Source organism: Macaca fascicularis, chromosome 18, assembly GCF_037993035.2.
Source record: "Macaca fascicularis isolate 582-1 chromosome 18, T2T-MFA8v1.1".
Classification (NCBI taxonomy): Eukaryota; Metazoa; Chordata; class Mammalia; order Primates; family Cercopithecidae; genus Macaca; species Macaca fascicularis.
The window spans coordinates 39,112,876-39,137,011 of NC_088392.1; the positions used below are offsets into that span (position 1 = coordinate 39,112,876).

The 24,136-nt window shown below is 42.1% G+C and overlaps 1 protein-coding gene and 1 pseudogene across 10 annotated transcripts in view; both read right to left on the reverse strand.

Moving 5' to 3' along the window:
* Positions 1-24,136, reverse strand: part of MAPK4 (mitogen-activated protein kinase 4) — a 178,486-nt gene that overhangs the window by 120,605 nt on the left and 33,745 nt on the right. The window lies entirely within an intron of this gene.
* On the reverse strand, positions 848-5,314 carry LOC123570050 (26S proteasome regulatory subunit 6A pseudogene; annotated as a pseudogene).

Consider the following 24,136-nt stretch of genomic DNA (forward strand, 5'->3'; position numbering starts at 1 on the left):
CCTGGAAAGTCATGTTTGACAAAACATAACACCATGGGGTTTTCCTTCTTCCTTCCTGATAAGAAGGAAATAAAGTGCTGTAAACTTTGCACTTTATTTTCTTGCCACGTGCAGCATTAAAATGAAATAATTTTCCCCCTTGATTTAAAAGATTAATTTTGTTTCCTCTGTTAAGAAAAAAATTGTTTCAATAATGCATTTGAAATTACAGACTCTGATGTCTTCTGTTCAAATTGTTTTACCTGCAATGGGCTGGCTCTCCCATGCCTTATTTCGAGAAACCCTGCAAAAATCCAAAAGCAAAGGGAAAAATCCAGTAATAATTATTCCCTCATCAATGGGTCCTCCATCTTGCACAATAATTCAAAGAAATTCAAAGTCTTAGAACCAAAAGCTGGAGCCTTAAAGTTGATGGTCATGGTAATGATAATAGTCATTGCCATTTATTCAACATGTTCTTTATGCCAGGACATGTGTTAAGCCTTGTGATGGTTAATACTGAGTGTCAACTTGATTGGATTTAAGGATGCAAAGTATTGTTCCTGGGTATGTCTATGAGGGTGTTGCCAGAGGAGATCAACATTTGAGTCAGGGGACTGGGAGAGGCAGACCCACCCTCAGTCTGGGTGGCACCATCTAATCAGCTGACAGCATAAAAGTAGGAATGAAAAGAGCAGACTTGCTGAGTGTTCTGGCCTTCATCTTTCTCCCATGTTGGATGCTTCCTGCCCTTGAACATCAGACTCCAGGTTCTTCGGCTGTTGGACTCTTGGACTTACACCAGTGATCTGCCAGGGGCTCTCTGGCCTTTGGCCACAGACAGAAGGTTACACTGTTGGCTTCTCTATTTTTGAGGTTTTGGGACTTGGACTGGCTTCCCGGCTCCTTAGCCTGCAGATGGCCTATTGTGGGACTTCACCTTGTGATCATGTGAGTCAATATTCCCTAATAAACTCCCCCTCATATATTCATCTATCCTATTAGTTTTGTCTCTTTAGAGAACCCGGACTAATACAAGCCCTCTTAAATATATTATCTCATTTAAGCCTCAGGACAATCCTGAGAAGCAAATAACAATGACCATACTTTATGGATGAGGAAATCCTATTCTAGAGGCTGAGGAGAGTTGAGTACTTTAGCCTGAAGTGCCACAGAAGCTAGGCAGCAGAGCTGGGATTTAAATCCAGGCAATCTGACATGATGCCAAGCTGCCTCCACTAGGTATCACACTGTCCAGGCATCTTTCAACTTTCTTTGTAGCATTAGAAGCCCCACCTTTTTTTCCTTCAAAGGAAGATTTACACAGAACCTTAAGACACATACCCAATCAAAATTGAGTTTCTTTGGCAAATAAATACACAAGGAAGAAGTGTTCAAAGCCAGCCCCCACCACCTGAAGCGACACTGAGGAATCCTAAGGTCCCCTGGAACTCAGTTTGTAAACCAGAAGTCTAGTCCAAATCCCTCATTTTATGGAAAAAGAAGAACCGAGGCTGAGAGCAGTACTGTGGCTCAGCCACGTTACTACTTTGTGGCTGGTTGTAGATTTGAACCCAGTTTTTCCCCAAGGTGTCTTGAAAGAGTTAGGAACCTCAGCTTCACCTTTCGGGTAGCCTCTGGCCTGCAATGTGCTTAAAACCATTCAAAGCTGTTTCCTACCTGTCTGTTGTTCTGAAAAAGCAGAACTGAACTTCGGTAACCTTGTATCCTTGAATCTAAATTATCATTATCCCTCCCAAATTAATATTTTAAAAATACACTTGTGGCAGACATTACCAGTTGTCACCCAAATGGTGTTCTCCTCTTCTTCCACAGAAATATAACTTTTAGTTGGACACTAGGACACCCATGGAAAACTCCATCTCTCAGCTGTTTATGACCAGCGGGATGTGTGTAGAATTGATGTGTACAACTGCAGGATCAGGTCTGGAAAAAGAGGGGCATGTCCTCCTGCCTTTCATCCTTTTTTCCTTCCTTCTGGCTAAACTGCAGGCACAATGGGAGCCATTCTGAGTCATGCCAATGAGGACAATATCTCAGGAAAAGTGAACAACAAGATAGAAGGAGCCTGGGTCCCCAAGGCTATGGAACTGCTGTGCCATGGTGGACTGCTTGTCCTGCAGTGTTATATGAGAAGGAAGTAAATTTCTGGATTGTTTAAACAACTAATATTTGAGCTGCAGCTTCTACCACAACTTAGACAGAAGAGGGCATGTGCATTGAACCCCTTCATCAGGAAGCCCTGGATCTCCCATACACACAATTATGAAAGAACGCGGCCAGGAGCGGTGGCTCACACCTGTAATTCCAGCACTTTGGGAGGCTGAGGCAGGAGGATCACTTGAGGTCAGGAGTTCGAGACCAGCCTGGCCAACATGGTGAAACCCAATCTCTACTAAAAATACAAAAATTAGCCGAGGGTGGTGGTGCACACCCTGTAATCCCAGCTACTTGGGAGGCTGAGGCAGGAGAATTGCTTGAACCCAGGAGGTGGAGGTTGCAGTGAGCCGAGATCGTGCCACTGCACTCCAGCCTGGCGACAGAGCAAGAATCTGTCTCAAAAAAAAAAAAAAAGAAAAAAAGAAAAGAAAGAAGCATGAGCACCCAGTTGCTCAGGACCCAGTCCTGGGCACCAACACAGCACGAGCGAGTGGGCACCTGAACATCCGCTTATGTGACTAATGGTCAGCCTCCAGGGAAACATTTCTCCACATCTCTTGCCCTAGTCCACAAAACAAAAGGCTACTGTGTCCAAGTGTTGTGAAAGATTGGGGATTGTGACATCGCCAACATCAGGGACAGACCCAAGAGTACAGGGAGAATCTGAGCAGTGCCAGCCCTTAAGTATTGACTCATCAACTCCTCCCTCAGAGACCAGCAATGTAACAGATTCCTGAATAACCAAGAAGTATTGCTTCTCAGACGGGAAGAATCCTCATTTTCTTGATTCTATTCATCTTCCAATTCTTGATTCTACCAGTACCATGTGATAACCACAAGAGTTACATATGAAAGTTATGGAATAGTTTGCAATATTAAACAATTTGTAACCTTTAAATATATACACATCTAGATAGGTCAAGAGATAATATGTGTGACACGTGAAACTGATTTTTAAAAATTTGTAATTTTTGTGGGTATGTAGTAGGTGTATATATTTATGAGGTATACGGGATATTTTGATACAGGTGAAACTGATCCTTTACACTGGCAACTACATATACTTGAAAAGTTAGAATTAAAAATAGTTTTATTTTTATAAAAATAATGATTCAAATAAGTGTTTTAAAAATTAAGTAACAATTTCAACCTTATTTAAATTTTAATTTAAAGTTTGGTATTATTCATGTGTTTTGATCTTAAATTTTAGATATTTTAAATACTGTCGAAAACCTTTAAAAAATATTAATTTAGAATGTTTTAATTTTGATTTATTAGTTTAAATCTACATTTTGATGGTAATTCATTCAAATATGACACACATTTAACTTTTTAGTCTTTCAGGTCCTTACTGACAATTGAACACCCGTTATATTAAACAACATTAATTAAAGATTATTCTGAAATGAAGGCAGGAAAATTTGCTATAGAATATATAATTTATGAATTATATGTATATCTGATTGTTTCATCCAAACATTGTCCATTAGCAGAATACCCAACAGACATAATAATAAATTCTATTACCTTTAACATTTTGCCAACTTTCAATGATATCAAGACCATAGCTTTCCACATGTCATTTTAAAGGTATATTGCCAACATAGTTGAATAGAATACATTAAACAGTAATTTATAACTTTTAATGACTTAGACATGGTATTTCATTTATTTGGCTTCTTGCCCTGAGCTATACAAATGTTAGAAAAGGGGTTGATTTAGGGTCTGTCTTAGGGCAATTAAACTTATGTCCTAAACAATGCAATGCTCTGCTTTACTTCTTCTTCTTTTTTTTTTTTTTTTTTGACCCTAAACCACCTTTTATTGCGCACTTCAGCCATGAGACTGGGGCCGGCCGGCACACCCTAGGCCTAGTACTGCAGGTTGGCTTTCTTCTTGGCCTGCACCTCCAGGATGCCTTCCATGTAGTCCTCGTGGGTGAGCTCCGTGGCACTCCTGCACAGTGAGATCATGCCCACCTCCACACACACAGCCTTGCACTGAGCCCTGTTGAAATCACCTGTTCAGCGGGCCAGCTCCTCCTAGTTTACGTCAGGACTGACGTTCATGTTTCGGGAGTGAATCTGCATGATTCTGGCCCGGGCCTCATCGTTGGGCATTGGGAACTCGATCTTGCGGTCCAGGCACCCTGAGAGGAGCAGGGCGGGGTCCAGAATGTCCACCCTGTTTGTGGCTGCAATTACCTTAACTTGGGTGTTGGGCTGGAAGCCATCCAGCTGGTTCAGAAGCTTCAGCATTGTCCTCTGCACCTCCCGGTCCCCAGCCTTCTCACTGTCAAAGCGCTTGGTGCCGAGGGCATCCAACTCATCAATGAAGATGATAGAGGGTGCTTTCTCCTTGGCCAGGGCGAAGGCCTCCCAGACTAGCTTGGCACCATCTCCAATGAACATCTGCACAGCTGGGGGCCAGCCAGCTTTAGGAAAGTGGCCTTAGTCTGTATGGCACAGACCCAGGCCAGGAGGGTCTTCCCTGTCCCTGGGGGCCCATACATTATCACCCCTTTTGGAGGTTGGATCCCCAAGTTCTCAAACTTCTCCTTGTGGTTCATTGGCAAGACAATGGCCTCCACCAGGTCTTGGATCTGCTTGTCCAAACCCCCTATGTCACTGTATTGCTCCGTGGGCCTCTCATCCACCTCCATGGCCTTCACCCGCAAGTCATACTCTGTCGGCAGCGTCTCCAGGATCAGATAGGAGTCTTTGTTCACACCCACCAGGTCTCCTGGCTTTAGCTTTTCAGCATCACCAACCCAGTCACAGGAAGGAAGTACGTCTGTCGTGTAGAGGTTTTGATCACAGCACACTTGCCCTTCCTCTGGGAGTCCAGGTCAATATGGGCACCATCCTCCTCTTGGTCATTAGTATCAACATCTAGGAGCTCGATGATGTTGGAGACAAGGTATGGCAGGGTCTTGTTCACTTTGATTTTCTCACTGTTCTCTTTTATCTTGTCCTTCATGGCTTGGAGCTCATGGGTGACTCTCAACACTTCACTCTTCATGATCTTGATCTCACTGTTCAGTATCTGTGTGCGTGAGATGATCTCCCCCATGGACATCTTGAGCACCTCCTCCCCAATTCCATCTTGCTCGGCCTCATCCCACATGGTCGCCATCTTCTCCTGCTGAGTCACTTGCTTTACTTCTTAGATAAGTCAGAGCCCACAATAATATAAAAGTAAAATGCTAATTGAAATCATAAAAATCATTGGTTATTATTCTACAACCTATATATGGTGTATATAAGACTTACAGTCTCTGTAGAACTATGTGTCACACAAGGGTTGTTTTGACACAATCAGTGTTTGCATGTAAGTGCATGCATTAGTTACCTATTGCTTTGTAACAAATCACTATAAATTTAGCAGCTTAAAACAACACATATTAATGACATCCCAGTTTCTGTGGGTAGAGAGTGTAGACACAATTTAGTTGGGTCCTCTGCTCAGGGGTCACAAGGCTTCAATCAAAGTGTCAAATGGGCTGCATTCTCATCTGGAGGCTTGACTGGGGAAGAATCCAAGCTCATTCAGGTTGTTGGCAGAATTTATTTCCTGGCAGCTGTAGGATTTAGGGACCCAGCTTCTTACTGACTACTGGCTGGAGGCTACTCAGGTCTTAGAGGCCACACACAGCTTCCTGCCATGTGGCTCTCTTCTCAGGCCCTCTCACACATGGCTGCGTGCTTTTTCAAAGCCAACAAGAGACACTCTCCTCTGTCTGCTAAGACAGAGTCTTCTATAACATAACATGATCATAGGGGTGACATCCCATTACTTTTGCCATATTCTATTGGTTAGATGCACAGGATCTGCCATTATCAAGGGAGAGGATTATACTGGGGGGTTATAAAGGGGTTATATTCATTGCGGGTCACCTTAGGATGTGTTTGCCACAGTGTGTTTTCTAATGTCCTGTAAGGATGAAAAAGTCTTGAACAAGTCTCACCTACCTAGAGAAGCAAGTTGGCAGACACGATTTTCAGAGATTCATCCAGGGCCTTATGTTTCTCTGGCTATAGGGTTCCACACCAGGAACTCTGCAGAAACTGGCATTGTTGTTTGCTAAAGATCTTTATAACCTTTCTAAGTATCTAATCAAATAACTCAAGATGGTAACCTGTCACTCTCTGCTTAAGAGTTAGAAGATTCTAGGTGTACTACTCATACCCTTAGAGAAGACATTTCACAATGTTTAAAGGTTGTAGGCTATGAATTCAGCAATAATTTCCTGCTGGCTCCATGATTGCAAGGTGCTATAGGATATACACAGAAGATGACCCCAATCCTGTCTTCTTAGAATTTGCATCCCTGTTGGCAAGAAAAAACAAGAAAAATGTCCAAGAATGCAATTCTGCTCTAATGTCATCCCTTCCACGCTGAGCCCTCCAGTCACAGATTCCTCCTCTCAGCATGCACATAAATATACAGCCTTTTGTTCTATGCCCTCACAAGTCCTGTTTGATTATGCACCTGAGATATTTCTCTCCCACTATACTGGGAGCTCCCTGAGGGTAGGGGTGACATACTCATATCTATATGTCCAAGACCTAGAATCATCCCTGACACAAAGCCATTGCTTATGATAGGTTTAGATGAATGGATGTATGGATGGCTGGATATATGGATTATAGCAAAAGAGCTGTGAAATGGAAAATATTGTAGGACTCCAGGTGTAAAACCTTGTTCAGGTCATAACACTTCTCTGAACTTGTATGCAGTTTCTCCATTAGTAAAAATGAAATTGTACAATATTCAGCAAAAGATCCAGACATAAATGAGTATTCTCTTCTAAAATCCACATAATATAAAATTCAAGATCAGGCAAAAGTAATCTAAGGTCAGAATGGGAGGGTGAAGAGAGCTTCCTAGGAGGGAGCCTAAAGAAGTCTTCTAGGGTACTAGAAATAGTCTATGACCTTATCTGGTCACATAGTGTAAACATGTGAAAACTCTGTCAAGCTATGCATTTCAGGTTCCTGGGGTTTGCTTTATGTAACTCATACTTCGATCTTTAAAGTTTATGGAGTGTGCCTGAGGGCTCTGTGTAAAGAACACAGCCCCATTCCTGCATAAAGAGTTAGTATTCTGATCAGGAAAAGTGATGTCAATGGTGGGATCATCTCAAAGAATCCAGCAAGCATCAGAGTACTTCTCAGTTGTTTAATCCAATGTTCCTGCATCTTGCTGACGTAGGCAGGTGACTCCAGAGGAATGTTTTCATTTCCTCTGGGCCACTTTATCTTTCTCTGCAAACCCTGAAGATCAAATGTTGCGTCATTAAATGACTCCCTGAAGCCTTCCTTGAGACTAGGGAACAATGTTCCCACTGTCAGAGAGATGGGCAGCTCTCCCATGGGATCATATCTGCAAGGTTACATTCTGGTCTGGGCCTAGATAAGGAGCTCAGTGACACCTTCTAGCAAAAGGTCAGCTGTGCTCACTCATTTGGTGGAGGCCTGTGAAGATGCACCCAGGGCTGCTCCTAACGTGATTTCTCTGTTGCAGATTTTCTGCAGCCATGAACAAGTAACTTCTGAATGTTCTCTTGATATCTCCACCTTAATTTTTTAAAATGTGAGAAGTTGCATATTATTGGATGCGCATGGAAGCCTCTAGAGATGGCAGAATAAAATAGCTTTTCTAAACACACATGCTTTTGGAGAAATGGTGTCTCCAAGTGAGTATATTGGATGTTGGTAAGAAACAATTACTCCAAGTCATGTGATCGTGCTCCCTTTCCTAAACTCAAACTCTACCTGAACCTACCCAAATTTGAGACATTTTGTCACATAAGCAAGAACCTGCTCTTTGCTTGTTGGGTTCATGTCACTCATATAAGAAGACTGTCAGTTCATTCACAGCCAGTCCATGCCTCAAGCATGTCCTTCTTCTCCGCAGTCCCTGGTCCAGGGCTGGGCACACCCTCTATGATCATTCAATAGTTGGTGACTTAAGTACATGTCCAAATCTGGTAGTTACATAGTTCAAGCATAGAATAGCAGCCCTCACCAAGAACTGTCCTTTGCACTAGACAAGTACTGGGAGAAATAACATATTAGGCCTCAAGATGCTCACTGTCAAGTGGAAAGAGAGGAGGAGAGGAGAACTTGATAAGCTACATCTTTTTACTGTGATAGAAGCCCAGGAGAGTGGGTAAACGGGAGTATCATTTGCTCCCTGCACACCATCTGTTCAGTCTTTGTTTTATCAATAAAGAAATGGCAGCAGAAGAACGATTACCATTTATGAAGCTCTTGTCTCTCAGCCCTGAACAACCCCTTCTAGTCTCTGTTCAGTTATACTGGGCTAGAAATCAGAAAACGTGCAAATCACAGTGCTCCTTAACGACTGGCTCTGTGTTAGTTTCTGCCAACAGGGGGCACTGGAGGGAGGATGCAAGGCAGGAGGAGGGTTGCTCCTGTAGCTCACCCAGTGGTGGTTCTTCACCTTGGCATTGAACTTGGTTCTGGTTTCCCATTTTCCCACACTCCCAGAACCAGCTGCACCATACCCCTCAGAGGTACCAGCAGCCTCTGGCAGTACCCTGTTCTCCAAGGTCTGAGCCTCTGCTCTGGGAGGCCCTCCTCCAAGGACCTAAGATACCAACACCAGCCAAGTGATGGTCCCTCCTCTGAAGGCTGAGCTGTGGTTCTATGAGCCCCACTTCTCCAAGCTTCTGTTCTCTGTTCCCTTGGCCTTGGGGGTGGAGGCTGCTTCCTGCTTCTCTATGTTACCTCAGGGTAGGCCTCCCATGCCCGTTTAATCAACTCCCTCCTTAAACTCTGCTAAAATAAATGGTGTGGTTCTGGTATTCTAACCATGACCCTGGTTGGTACAGAAGGGAGGTGATGAGATTGTAGAAAAGTTAATTCACCTCTTGCAAAATTCCATTTTCTTTTTCTGCAAAAATGGGTATAATAATAGTACCCATGTCATATGGTTGTGAGAAGGAATTATTGGAGTGATGTTGGTAAAGTCCTATCTGTACTACTTGGCACATAGTATTTGGCAGAATGGGAACTAGGATCTAGGCTTCATGATCCAATATCTTAATTTTTCTGTCGGATATATCCAACATATCTATAGACCGATAAGACCAAAGAGAGTGCAGCATAGCAAACGAGTGGGCCTTAGAGCCAAACTGTCTAGATTCAAATCCTCCCTCCACCATTTACTATCTATGTGACCTATGGCAAGTTACTTAACCTCTCTGTGCCTTGGTTTCCCCATGGTAAAATGGTGGTAGCAGAACCTGTCATAGGGATATTAATACAATATCAATCACTTAGAATAGTACAAATATTTCTAATTTTCTGCCTTCTGGGAACATAGCATTGCACTTAGAATAGTACCTAGCATGTAGAAGAACAGTACCTGACATCATCATCATCATCAAGAATCGATTGTGGTAAAGTAGGAGTGCAGTTCTCGTCACAAACACCTGTGTTTAAATCTCCTTGACTGCATGAGCCTCTCCTTGACTGAGTGTCCTGACAAGTCACTTTACTTACATGAGCCGCAGTTTCCCCAGCCCAATAAGAAGACATATCTCACAGGTTGGAGGGTAAACATAATACAGCATGCAAAATGGGCAGTATAATGTCTGGCAAGCAAGTGCTTGATAAAAAGCATCTGCTGCTGTGACTAATTTCATCAAATCTGATGGCCCCCAAAATCTCTTTTTTGGATCATTGGTCTATGCATGAAGTAAGTTTAGAACAAGGATAATACTTTGAGTTGTCATTGTAAAAAAGGGAAGTGGATCTGTATCTTAAAGGTTTCCCACACTGAGGGATGACACTCTTAGATGATAAACAACAAGAACTTTCAACCAGGAAGAGGGAAGTAGAAGCTCGGAATGTTAACTCCACGCTACTCACTGACTTGCTATCACATGGCCTACTGAAGTTATAAATTATAATTGACATCTTATCTACTTCCAAGAAGGATTTTCAGTGACCTACAATAAAATGTTATACATTTAAAACTTAAAAGTCAGAAACAGATATCTGAACCCACAGGGGTGAAGGAGAAGCAGGGGGAGAATGAGTAAAGATTTTCCACCATGATCCTCAGTCAGAACAGTTATATTTTCAAGTATCAAGTAAATCCTTATTTCCAACGGGCAAGGTAAAAAGGGAAATGTAATTGCTTATGTAATGCTCATTTTTGATTAGGGAAAGGTATAATTTTATTGAAAAAATTCCATGATACTAAATAGAAAACTTAATTAAATGATACTTTAAGTAAGAAATATTGAATAGCATAATGGATAGTATCTTCCATGGTAGCTCTTGAGAATTATAAGAACTCATTATGTGACTTCTTATTACAGTGTCCAATAGAGGAAGGCTGTTGCAATACATGATTGGTAAATTGTCTTTAAACCCATCAGAGATGACAGTCACAGCTTATTCAGGCCAGGAAGGAGAGTAGCACAATTTCTTAAGACAGTTCCAGAATGTAAATTATTTTTTCCTTTCAAAGAAAGACATGAACATGGCTGAGAATGGAAAGATGACAACTGGCTCTGGATGACTGATGGAAATACATGGGTACATGACTGGGAGCAGTTCTTAAGGATCTGCCAATCTCCACGTGGTCCTCTTACCGTGTGGTCAGAACTGCCAATCCAATTCATCCCTCCGGGCTATTTCCTCTCACCTCCACTGCTCAGAGCAGCGCTTTTCTGGAAGCATGATTCTTCATTCTTGCCCTGTGACAGGGCCACTGTGGATCATGTCAAAATAACACACCCAGCCAGGAACAGTGATCAAAGTAGCAAAGGGGCCAAGAGATAAAAGAAAAATGCCAAAGGCCTGGACCTGAGGCAGGATACACAGAGCTGAAGAACTTCGGATTTAGAATGAGAAAATCTGGGCTCATATCCCACTTCCTCCACTTAACCATTTGTGAGATTGTAAGCAAGTTAATTCACCTCTCAAAAATTCCATTTTCTTTTTCTTCAAAAATGGGTATAATCACAGCACTCATGTCATATGGTTGTGAGAAGGAATTATTGAAATGATGTTGGTAAATTCCCCCCCCCCATTAGTATTTGGCACATAGTAAGTGTTTAGTAAATGTCAGCTGTAATGAGGAGGACTGAAAGAATGGTGATGTGATGCTTTGCATACAAAGATGATACTGTATCATTCCGCAGAGAGAGGTTATGCTGCAGTAAGAAACAGCATCAAAATCGTACTGCCTTAACACTGCCAGGTTTATTTCTTAACTATGCTACATGTGCAACATGCATTGTATTGACAGGGACTTGGCTCATGTAGTCACTTGGGGTCCCAGCCTGACAGAGGCTTTGAACTTTCACATGTGCCTCCAGGATTACAGCAGTGCCATTGAACTGGGCACCAGCTCTTAGAGCTTCTGTCCAAAAGTGTCACTTCTGCTCACACGCGTTGTATAGCTGCCTGTTTTTCTACATGAAGTTTTACTGCCACACAGCTATGCGTGCTCCATTGCACTGTGTGACTGCTTCCGTACTTCAACAGCAAAGTTGCATAGTTGCAAGAGAGACTATATGGCCCATAAGCTGAAAACATTTTCTATCTAGTCCTTTAAGAAAAAGTTTGCCAATCCCTGCCTTGGTTTAGGTAGATCACATAGTCACACCTAACTTTGAAGCAGACAGGAAAATGCAATGCTATGTTCCCAGAAGGCAGAAAATTAGAAATATTTGGTAGACAGCACTGAAGACCACTGTTAGTTATCCCAGGCTACCAATAGATAGGGCAGCATTTTTGCATTATTTTTCCAGATGCAGGCATGAATGTAAATGGAATGTAACATTGCTAGGCTAATCTCACCCAAGCACTACTTTGAGCAGGCAACATCCCTGCTCACTAACCTTCAATGGATCCCTAGTGTATTAAAGACAAAATCCCAACACCTCTGCTTGACACTTAAGACCCTCAAAAATCTGGCCCCTTTCACCTGGTCTATAATACACCTCCACTGTTCTTTGCCAGGATTCCTTTGCTTATATCTGTCAAATCTCCATCAAAAACTAAGACCATGTCCATGGTCACACAGTCAGTGGCAGGCAGGGCTCTCCCCATGTCTGTCTGAATCCAGGGCACGTTCCCATTCTCTCTGCAGTGCTCTTGTTTTATCATGATACCTGTTATTTCTGCCACCCCTGTCCCCATCACCTCCTTTTTCTTTGACTCCGTGAGAAACGTAAGCCCTTATTTGCTGCTGCAGCCCAGACTTTCCTGTGGTTCAGGATGCCTTGCCAAAGCATGTGGACCAAGCCAGAGTCTGCCCTCATGACTCTTCCCCTTTGAGCTCATGACCTCTTATCTTTCTGTCTGACTGCCACTAACCTAAAGAACGAGAAGATCCAGGAGGAACTGAGACCAGACTGAGACATGGGACAGAGGCTGCCATGTTCGCCAGAGCAGGAGAGTGGCAGCCAGATGAGATGTACGGAGGAACGCGCGCAGGCACTCTGCCAGGGAAGGCCTGCCCCGGACGGAAGCTGGGCCATGGGTCCTCCTCCCCTCTACGTCCTGCTTCTTGTTCCCTGGGAGAAATGACAGCACAGCTGCCCTCTGACAGATATCCCAAATGAAAACCACCTCAGTCCTGAACTGAATATCTAAGGAGATCAGCAAACTGCCCAGTTAAAACTGACCCTGGAAAAGCTTTTGAGGACAGACACACTGGCCATAGGAGCAGGAGTGTAAAGAGTTTCTCTTGCAAGGTGGAGCAGCTCCCACTGCTTACTGGTTTTATTGGGCCCTAGAGCAGAGGACCCACCTCTAGGATAAGTAATATAACCAATGTTTCCTCAAGGTCCCTTCCAAATGGATCCAAACCTTTGTCCCTGGCATTTCTCCCTCAGAGCAGTACAGGAATACTCCTGGGAGCCCTCTGCTGCCTCTTTCCTCTGTGCAAAGACCAAGGCTGAGCTGGTCCCAGAGAAAAGATGTTTTCCCAGCGCCCATCCAGTAGTTCAAACCATGGCCCGGAGAGGCAGACAGATCTGGATGTCAACTTGATCTCCTCTGTACTTAGCTGTGTGACTTCACATAAGTCACTTAACATCTCTGAGCCTCAGTTTCCTCATTATATAAAGCATCTGCCTTGTAGGGTTGATGGCATCTGCATCAAAGCATTGATGTGTGCACAGGGCCTGGTACATAGCGAGAGCTCAGTAGGTGGCAGAGGCTATGGCAGTAATGTCAGGCTGTAATTACTACCCTCCTACACCCTCTTCTCCTTAATTTAAGGCTCTGTCTCTTGCACTATCATTTGTTACAGACCCTCAAATTCCTTACCTGTTGATGAATTTATGTGTCTCTGCACAAGACAAGTCAGAGTACAGACTGGATCACATCCCAGTCACCAGTGGGGCAAAGCCGCCTGCTCTGGGCCATTGCACTCTTGAGACTGTCAGCTCTTAACAGCCAAGGGAAACTTGAGCACAGCAACACCGTGAAATACCCATGCCCTTTCCTTCATACTAAAATATATCTGCTTCAAACTTAGCAAAACCTAACAGTGGATAAGGTCTTCTAGACCAAGACCAAAAGAAGTTAAAAATAGAACTTAGAAAAGGGGCTGCTTTATTTACAAGTACCTGTCTGTTTCTCAGATCGATTATTCTACATGCTCTGTTCTCACATGTATCTATAAAACTCTTTAGGATTTAGCAAGAGTCAGATTTGGGAGTTGTTTTTCTAATAAAGTAAGCAAGCTTATACCTCATGGATTAGGGGGTATTTTGCAATTACTAACTGCTATAACTAACCATGGAAAGTGATGCTTCATTTATCCGGTATGAAGTGAGAACTGGGTATGTTATATAAATTGTTTTAACAAACAACAAGAGCATGATTGATCACTCTTAGCTTCAAAACTCTAACATTCACCACTTTGTTGGAAGTTCTAAAGCATATCACATACTTTCCTGCCTCATTAAACAAAGCATGCTATAAATCAGTTAATCATCTCTCAATAACTCAAGACCATCACTATAAACATCAACCATTACACTAGGCTTTAGAACAATGACATGGTTTGAGAAGTACTGAGGCATGGGACTATTTTTTCCTACCTAAATGATCCCAGAATTTGAGGTTCTTTTGGCTTGTCTTTATACTTCTATGACTCTTTCTTCACCATCAGCAGTCACTCCTTGATGGTTTGGGTATGCCTGCCTCAAATTCCTTCTAATTTGCTTTTTCTCATCTTCTGTGAAGTAAGGAAGCAAATCAAGCTCATTAGAACTCTTTGTAAACCAGGAGGAAATAAGTTCCAAGTAAGGGTCCCAATGAGTAAAGAAGTGAACATTAGTGCATGGTCTTTGTGATATCTATCCCTTTGTGATATCTATCTTGGTTAATAGAAGGCTATTACAACCTCCTGAATTTGTTCATTTCACACCAGTGCAATGAACCTACCTGTTGAGACAAAGCTATAATAATAATTTTTTAAGAAGAAAGTAAGATAAAAGGAAGAATGAATACTTACCAAGTGCTTACAAGATGCCAGGCAGTGTTCTAGACTTTGGATATACAAACTAGTTTGGATATGCAGGCCCATGAGGAGATACTGCTTTATTTCCATTCTGCAGATGTGGACTCAGAGGCAGAGACAGGACTGACCACATTGGGCTAATGTGCAAAATCAGGTTCTGGAGGAATGACAGAGTCACATTTGCTGGTATAGGCATGGATCCTGCAGGAACCCCAATAATGTGTGTGTGTAGACGTAGGAGAGTTTAGGAGGATGAGGAGGGCAGGGCACAGGCAGGAAACTGGCATGGCAAGAGTCCCTCTTTGTTGTGGTCACAGGGTGAGAGGAGATGTGGATGTCCCTTAACCAAGTACCTTAGTGGCTCACAGTTCCCTAATGCAGCCACTTTGATTCTGGGACAGAAGACACGCCAGGGAGATGGAAGCCGGTGGAGCTGGCTGAGCCCTGGGGTGACTGATGACTTCTCACCCTGGTCAGCATCACCTTGAGAACAGAAATGACCGGAGAGGGGCCTGGGCCAGCAGTCATGGCCCAAGGGGGACTGACCTGTCTGCTGACCGGCCACATCTGCTCCTCGGGTTCTTGTAGTAACTATCTGTAACCTCTAGATTAGCTGAGGGTGATGCAGCCCCTCTCCACTACCTCCTTACCAGGAGGTAAGACACAGTTTAAGCAGGTCTTGGATGAAATTTATTAGCAAGCCTGCATAGTCATGTGAGCAGTTTTTGTAGCTCAGGGAAGTCCCCATCTTGGCCCTCTGACACCTCAGCCCACACCCAATATCTGAGAAGGCTGCAATATTCCAGGATTATAGAGGACTCAGGCACTAGAGGTCTTCCCTGAAGCAGGGTCCTTGAGACCCTCAGGCAGTTGGCCTAGAGCACAGTACTGAACCCAGGGAATGGGGTTGCTGATTCTTATATCTCCTTCGTGCAGGGGGTGTGGCCTAGACAATCTTTGTAATCAGTCACTGATCTTGAACATCACTCCTCACACCAGTGAAAATTCATTTCTCACATACTTTGTGCTAATTTACAAATCCTCTGGTATAGATTTCGAGCATACTTAGAATTCTGAATAACTACCTCTGGAAGGTTGATTCCTGATTAGGATATTTCAAATGCTAAGCGCTTACCTCTTGTGGATTGGAGTTCAGTTATGCTCACATCCCTGCTGCACTTTTTTTTTTTTTAAATTTATTTATTATTATTATACTTTAAGTTGTAGGGTACATGTGCATAACGTGCAGGTTTGTTACATATGTATACTTGTGCCATGTTGGTGTGCTGCACCCATCAACTCGTCATTTACATCAGGTATAACTCCCAATGCAATCCCTCCCCCCTCCCCCCTCCCCATGATAGGCCCCGGTGTGTGATGTTCCCCTTCCTGAGTCCGAGTGATCTCATTGTTCAGTTCCCACCTATGAGTGAGAACATGCGGTGTTTGCTTTTCTGTTCTTGTGATAGTTTGCTAAGAATGATGGATTCCAGCTGCATCCAAGTCCCTACAAAGGACTCAAACTCATCCTTTTTTATGGCTGCATAGTATTCCATGGTGTATATGTGCCACATTTTCTTAATCCAGTCTGTCACTGATGGACATTTGGGTTGATTCCAAGTCTTTGCTATTGTGAATAGTGCTGCAATAAACATATGTGTGTATGTGTCTTTATAGCAGCATAATTTATAATCCTTTGGGTATATACCCAGTAATGGGATGGCTGGGTCATATGGTACATCTAATTCTAGATCCTTGAGGAATCGCCATACTGTTTTCCATAATGGTTGAACTAGTTTACAATCCCACCAACAGTGTAAAAGTGTTCCTATTTCTCCACATCCTCTCCAGCACCTGTTGTTTCCTGACTTTTTAATGATTGCCATTCTAACTGGTGTGAGATGGTATCTCATTGTGGTTTTGATTTGCATTTCTCTGATGGCCAGTGATGATGAGCATTTTTTCATGTGTCTGTTGGCTGTATGAATGTCTTCTTTTGAGAAATGTCTGTTCATATCCTTTGCCCACTTTTTGATGGGGTTGTTTGTTTTTTTCTTGTAAATTTGTTTGAGTTCTTTGTAGGTTCTGGATATTAGCCCTTTGTCAGATGAGTAGATTGCAAAAATTTTCTCCCATTCTGTAGGTTGCCTGTTCACTCTGATGGTAGTTTCTTTTGCTGCCTGCTGCACTTTTTAATATGGAAATATTTTAAAGGAAAGTATCACACCGTCACCATCTGAGCTAGGCTCAGGGGGCAGGGCTGGTCATTCTGATAGACAAAGATAGCCTGGGAGGATGTTTCAAGTAAGAAACCCCAAAAGCAAAGGCTTAGAAGCAGCAAAGCCCAAATGGGTTCAGGGAATTGTAAATTCTACTGGGTGAGTTTAATAGACTGTTGAATAGACCTTGTTGGGAGGAGGCAAGAGGGAAGCAGAGGTGGAGGGCATTGTAGTTAAATAAGTTAAACAGTTGTCTTTATACAGGGTTTGTTGGGACCTATGATGTACTTACTAATATGCATGGTGACTCTCTGGGAAGATCTGCAGCATTTCTCAAATTACGTTGTCTGTGGAATCATATTTCTACAGAACACCTTAAGGAACTATATTCTGAGAAATATAATTTAAGAAACACACTATAAAAATGTGTGAGATAAAGCTGGATCTTACCAGCTAGGAAATACTGGGCTGTTGACTGGAGAGAAAAAACAAATTTACTTACTGGGCTAAGGTTTGCAATATCAAAATAATGGGTCCTTTCCGCAGGATAGAGGGAACACAAGCATCAAGTGTCCAATAGAGATGAGAAAAGAAAGCTATTTTCATAAAGCCCTTGAAATGAGCTGCCATGGAAGGCAAGAGGTATGACAAAGGAAGAAGACTAAGAGTGCAGAATGTGCCTAGTGACCCACAGCAAGCAAAAGATGGGAAATGGTGAGAAATAACATTCCAGGGCTTGAATACCTATGGACATCACACACAGAGTCTCAATAAGGAGTAAAATAGTCATAAATTGATACCATACTGCAGTAAATAGGATCTCCGAGAAGGAGCCAGGTGAAGCTTGCAGTACTGGAGAGGTGCATTCTATTCAAAAGACCCAGGTGAAGCTGACTTTGCATCTGGGAAGACACAGCTCAGTGGACAACCACCTGCAGGAGGACACCCAAAACAGAAAGAGGAAGAGAAGTGGTGCAGCTATGGAAGGAGGGGTGGAAGGGATTGAGACAAAATAACTCTGGGTAGAGAAAGTTGCATGTGTTTCAGAGGAGGCTGCAATCTATACTGTTTCATGGTTTCCAGAAGCCAGGCAATTTTCACACTAGAACAAAACAGACCAATCAATGGCACCCTAACTTCTTTTTTTTTTTTTTTTTTTTTTTTTTTGAGATAGATTCTCGCTCTCTCACCCAGGCTGGAGTGCGGTGGCACAATCTCGACTCACTGCAACCTCCGCTTCCCAGGCTCCAGCGATCTTCCCACCTCAGCCTCCCATGTAACTAAGACCACAGGCATGAGCCACCATGCCCAGCTAATTTTTGTATTTTTAAAAATAGAGACAGGGTCTCACATTATGTCTCTCTCTCTTTTTTTTTTTTTTTTTTACAGAGATAGGGGTCTCACTATGTTCAAAACCTGAATGGTTCCAATCCCCTGGGCTCAAGTGATCTGCCCACCTCGGCCTCTCAAAGTGCTGGGATTACAGGAGTGAGCCATTGTGTCCACCACTTTTTAATTTTATCTTCAAATCATGAATAATACTAAAGTTTAAAATAACATTTAATGTACAAGTTTATGAACAGGGAATGAACAGGAATAAAAACCACATATTCTTTAAAAATTTCTAGCTAGGATGAAATTCCTTTCCCAAAGTGAATTAGTGACTTTTTTTTTCATTTTTTAAAATCATCCTCTTCTTTCTAAGAGGTCCTTTGACACTAAAATCAATCAAATAAATATACTTATTGATAAACATATATCACCAAGGAAGTCTTTGACGGCAAGTAATAGAAAACTGAACTGAAAACAGAAAGTACATTTATTATAGTTTCACAAATGGGAAGCCTCAGCTTAGCACAGGTCCATGGTTCCCCTGACATTCTCCTGGTTTTGTGCCCTGACTGGAGGTGGGCAGCTCTGGTGGCTCTGATGGTCATGGCTATGCATGACAGTGTCTACAGGTAGAGAAGCCACCTCACCACTCCTTGTCATTTTGTCTTAAGATGGAGAAAAATTTCTCAGAAGCCCCCAGCAAGCTCCCTACATGGGCTGTTTGGGGCCATGTGTCCCTTTCAAGGCTAATCATGAGTGAGGAGGAGGAATACCTTCAACAATCAGACCTGCCCCTGGAGCTACGTGTGGGTCAGTTTCCCCTGAGATGCCTGGTTAGGGAGAGGGGAGAGGTTCCTGAATAAATTGGGATTCTGTTGGATAGAAGGAAAGGCACACATCGATGTTGGATAAACAACCAACAACTCTACAGATGCCACAGGCTAGTCACGGGGAGACAAAGGTAGAAGTCACAGACTGTTCTCTCCAAACATTCAGTGTGGTTGGGGCGAACCATAGATGCATATACATATGGGGAAATGATTGGAATACACAAACTATATCAAATACAGTGGCTTCTACTGGACAGAATTGAAGATAGATTCATCTGAAACTAAACCCTGTTCTACTAGAAACCAAGTCATAAAGAGACTGGGGTTTTTTGAGAATGAAGATATTACCTAATTATATGTAATAATTGTCTTTGCACCCCTTACAGTAAGATGTTCCACTTAGAGGTTGTAATATAACATATAGATTAAAATCCAAGCTATTTTCACAAATATACTTCTCTATAAATGACTTAGATACTCCTCAGGGAAGCAGAAAACACAAAGTAAAATATTTGTGGAAAGTTACTCAGGCTGAGGCTCCACAGATAACCTCTTTTAAATACATTTATAGTATCAATTATTACGTGTCTGTTAAAAATAATAAAAGCAGGCCAGACATAGTGGCTCACACCTGTAAACCCAGCACTTTGGGAAGCTGAGGGAGGCGGACCGCTTGAGCCCAGGAGTTTGAGACCAGCCTGGGCAACATGGTGAAACCCTGCCTCTACTAAAAATACAAAAAATTAGCCAAGCGTGGTGGCCCATGCCTTTACTCCAAGCTATTGGGAGGCTGAAGCACGAGAATTGCTTGAACCCAAGAGGCAAAGGTTGCAGTAAGTTGAGATTGCACCACTGTACTCCAACCTGGGTGACAGTGGGATTCTATCTCAAAATAATAATAATAATAAAGTAAAAAATGAAATATGTTCATAGACATAGATTTCATGGATTAAGCATATACTGCCACTTTTAGCTATACAAATCTCAGTTTAGAAGTGAGGTAAAAAGACTGATAGGTTTTAAAAAAATCTGTTCTATTTACAGATCAGTGAAGTAAGAGTTAGTGAGAGTCTGTTATAATTTCTAATTACGATTAATTAGCTAACGTTCTCAAGGTATACAGTGAGAATGACCTGTAGTGTGAAGTTCAGTGGTGCTGTATGGAGAGGCTGAATATTAATTCTGTTCAAATCATATCAATCCAAATAACACATACAGATACACCCTGCTTCAGGAGGTGAAACTTAAATTGTGCTAGACTTAGTGACTCTCTTCCAAAGAACAGAGTATGGAAAGAGAAAAAATAATAACTTCAGAGGGGAGAAACCAAGCAAACACCACACCATAATCAAGTGATCAAGGTTAACATCACCAATCATGGGGATATCATGTATCCCCTGATATGACATGACAAGAGGGTCATTTCACCTCTGTGGTATTCCTTCTCCCAAAAACCCACTAACCCCAATATAATTATGAGAAAAATAATCAGACAAACTTAGATTGAGGGACATCTGAGTAGTACTCCTCAAGACTGCCAAAGTCATGAAAAAAACAAGGGAAGACCAAGAAACTCAGAGCGGAGGAGACATGACAACTAAGTGGATTGCTAAACTCTGGACTGAATCCTGGAACAGAAAGGGGTCATTAATGAAAAAGTTAGTGAAATCCAAATAAAATGTGAAGTTTAGTTGTAAAGAAGGGACAGCCTAAGGCATGAGTTATGAAGATAAAGGCATACGGACATGTTTTAAACCAAAGCTACCCATAAACTGAGAACACAGAATCATAGTTTACTTAGGACTACTTCAAAAGACACAGTCACTTTGTTTTTCGTTTTTCCTTAGAAGTCCATGAGACGATTTTTTTTCCTGACCAAGCCATTGCTCATTGTAGAGAGAAAACTCCAGAATTAATTATTTAATGTGTGAAAAGGCAGGGGCCAAGACAGATCAAGGTAAACTGGTAAGAAGACCAGTAATGTTGGTTAGTGAATGAAACGGGAGGACTGTTTGTCTGGGATTCTTCTCCTGCTGTAAGTGATGTGATCAAGTTAGAAATTCCTGGAGGGCAGCTGCTATTTCTTGCTTATTTTTATTACCTTCACAGTGCTTGGCATGCAGTAGGTATCTAATATTAAACCCAGCTGACTCCATTTAGAAGATCAAGTTTTAAGGTCTAACATTTATTGGCAGTTTTAGCTGGGAAGAAAGGGGTGTTGTGGGTGGTGGTTGGAGGGGCCATGAAGTCCCAGGAAGCTTTTAAAACCCAAAAGGATGAACATGTAAGGGTGAATTTTTAAACACAGAGGGACTAAAAAGTTGTTTCATTGTCCCAAATCTCACTGCTTGTTTCTCCCCCCAGCTCAGCTTCAAGGAGACAGAGATGCTTTAATAGGTGATCCTTCCTAATGTTATGCCACTTTTATATATTTTCAGAGCTCTAACTACTTAATATTTCATTTAACTTTCTCCATCATCTTGTGATAGAGAGACGGCATTAATCTCAATTTTCAAACGAGGATTTTCCAGCCCAAAGAAGTGTCTATACACAGCTGAACTATGACAGAGCTCCAGAGATAACCTAGGTAGGGCTTCTCAAACAAGCACATATATTAGGGATCATCTCCCCCATATCTAAAACTATGCTATGTCCTGGGGGTGCCTCCTGATCCAACATGATGGATGTCTTCTTTCTGTCCCACTTAAAGCAACCCAAAGGTAGCCACCAAAGCCAATTCAACACAGGCCACTAAGAAAGCAGATCATTGTAAAGGTCTAAATAAGACTTATAAATCATCACCTGGAACTTTCTAGTTAATTACATGCTCTTGGCAGCTTTCTTTGGGACGTAAAACCAGAAACCTATGTTTTGATCTAGCAAGACTCCCTGGGGCCACTAGTCTAGAAACAAGATGAGCAGGACAGAGTCACGATTGTAGAGACAGGTGAGCGTCATCCAGGACTGGCTGCTGGGAGTGGAGATGAGCTTTTAGTGTTTTCATTTGGTAATATCTCTGGATCTGTCTCTGCAACAAGCTGTCTCCAGCCTATGCCACCCACTTCCAAGACACCTTTCCTGTGGGTTTGTGACATGTACAAAGTACTTAGTACTTTATAAGACATGTATAAAGTACTTAGTAAAGAAAAGTTAGTAAAGAAAAATCCCAATCTGGTCCGGCAGACTTCTTGTCTCTCGGGATCAACATACGCTTTTCATTGGAGTGAATGGGAACTGACCGAAAGGGGACATGACAAAACTTTTAGGGATAACAGGATTCTATATCTTAACTGGGGTAATGGTTATATGGGTAAATGCAATTGTCGTAACACTTAAGATCTGATGCCAAAATCTGTGCTTTAAAATTGAACACTTAAGATCTGTGCAAATTCTAGCTACAAGTTAAAAAATAATGACACTTGAAATTGAACATGGTAAGATTTACTCTAAACAGTAATGAGTGCAGTAGGGCTGTTTAATGCTATGATTTGAACTTTCTACTTCTATTAATGTGGACTGAGACTGTGTGAAGTTTTGTTTGGTTTTGATTTTGTGTTTAACAGCTTCATCACACTCTTGTGATTTATAGAATCGGTGGCCAACGATAATTACCAAGTTTCTCTTCCTTTTGGGCACGCATTGCTACCAAGCAGTGCTTCCCTTATCTGACATTATACCACTGATGTTGATTTTGGTGCATACATAGAATAGCATCATGTACCTTATGGCCAATGGGTGCTATTTAAGGAATTCTTTACACTTAGGTGCATGAAGAGAGACTGCAGAGAGGACTGTGCTGGACCTCTAATGATGTCTGGAGCTCATGAGGGCCACTTTTCTAAAGAACCCAGTTGTTCCTTCATAAACAGGTTCTTCCACAAGAGAATTCTCATAAAGGATTCATAAAGTGCTCTGGGTATGATGTTCCTTAGGGGAGTGACTTAGGCTCATGCTATTGTAAGAGGATTAACCAGAGACAGATCAAATCCCAGGTCAATTACAGTCAATACATCAAACAGAAGAAGCAAACCAGGGGCCAGGCATAATGTAGTATAGGTGGTAGAAGCACAGATTTTGGCATCAGAGCTGCCAGGACTCAAACTCCAGCTCCACCCACACCCCTCACTGGCCATATAACCTTGGACAAGTCCTTTAACCTCACTGTACCTCAAGTCAGCCCATGGAGAAAATGCGGATGACAATAGCACCTATCCATGGAGTTGTGAGAACTGAATGGGGTAAACGTGTGAAGCCCTAGAAGAGCTCCCAGCACTGAGTACTATTTAATGGGAATCTGTTCTTATTATTTACAGCATTACTCCTTTCAGAAATCCCACCTTTGTTTATCTGAATTCTATTCATTCCTTCAAGGGCTGCATATAGACACCCACTTAGACAAACGAAGCAGGTATTTCAGAAAGGAGCCCTGCTTGGCAGCAATTCATGTCTAAAAAGAAGAGAAACTTGGCAGTTACCATTAGCCACAAATTCAATAAATGGAAAGAGTGTGATGAAGCTGCCAAAAAAGAAAAACAAAGCTAACATAATCTCAGTCGATATTAATAGAAGCAGAAAGTTCAAATCATGAGAATAAAAAAACCACTGCAGTCACTGTTCATAGTAAGTCATAATATCTTCTGTTTCAGATGCTACCATTTGCCTCTTAACATGTAGGTAGAATTCTCCCAGATCTTAAGTGTTCAATTTAATGAGCTTTGAAGACTGTGTCTACCCATATGACCATCACCACAATCAAGATATAGAATGTGTCTATTACCCCAGAAAGCTTCCTCATGCCCTCTTCCAGTCAATTCCCACCCACCCTTGCCAAAGGCAATGACGGTTCTGATTTCCATCACTCTGTATTAGTTTTGTTTGTTCTTGAACTTCTTGTAAATAGAATCATTTTGAAGAGATATGTTTTTTTCCTGGATTTTTCTTTCACTATTATGTTTTGGAGATTATTTTGCATATCTTGGGTTTTTAATCCTTTTTATTGCTGAGTATGATTCCATTTCCCACAACCATACCACAGTTTGTTTATCTATCCCCTTTGACGGACCTTTGGGTTGA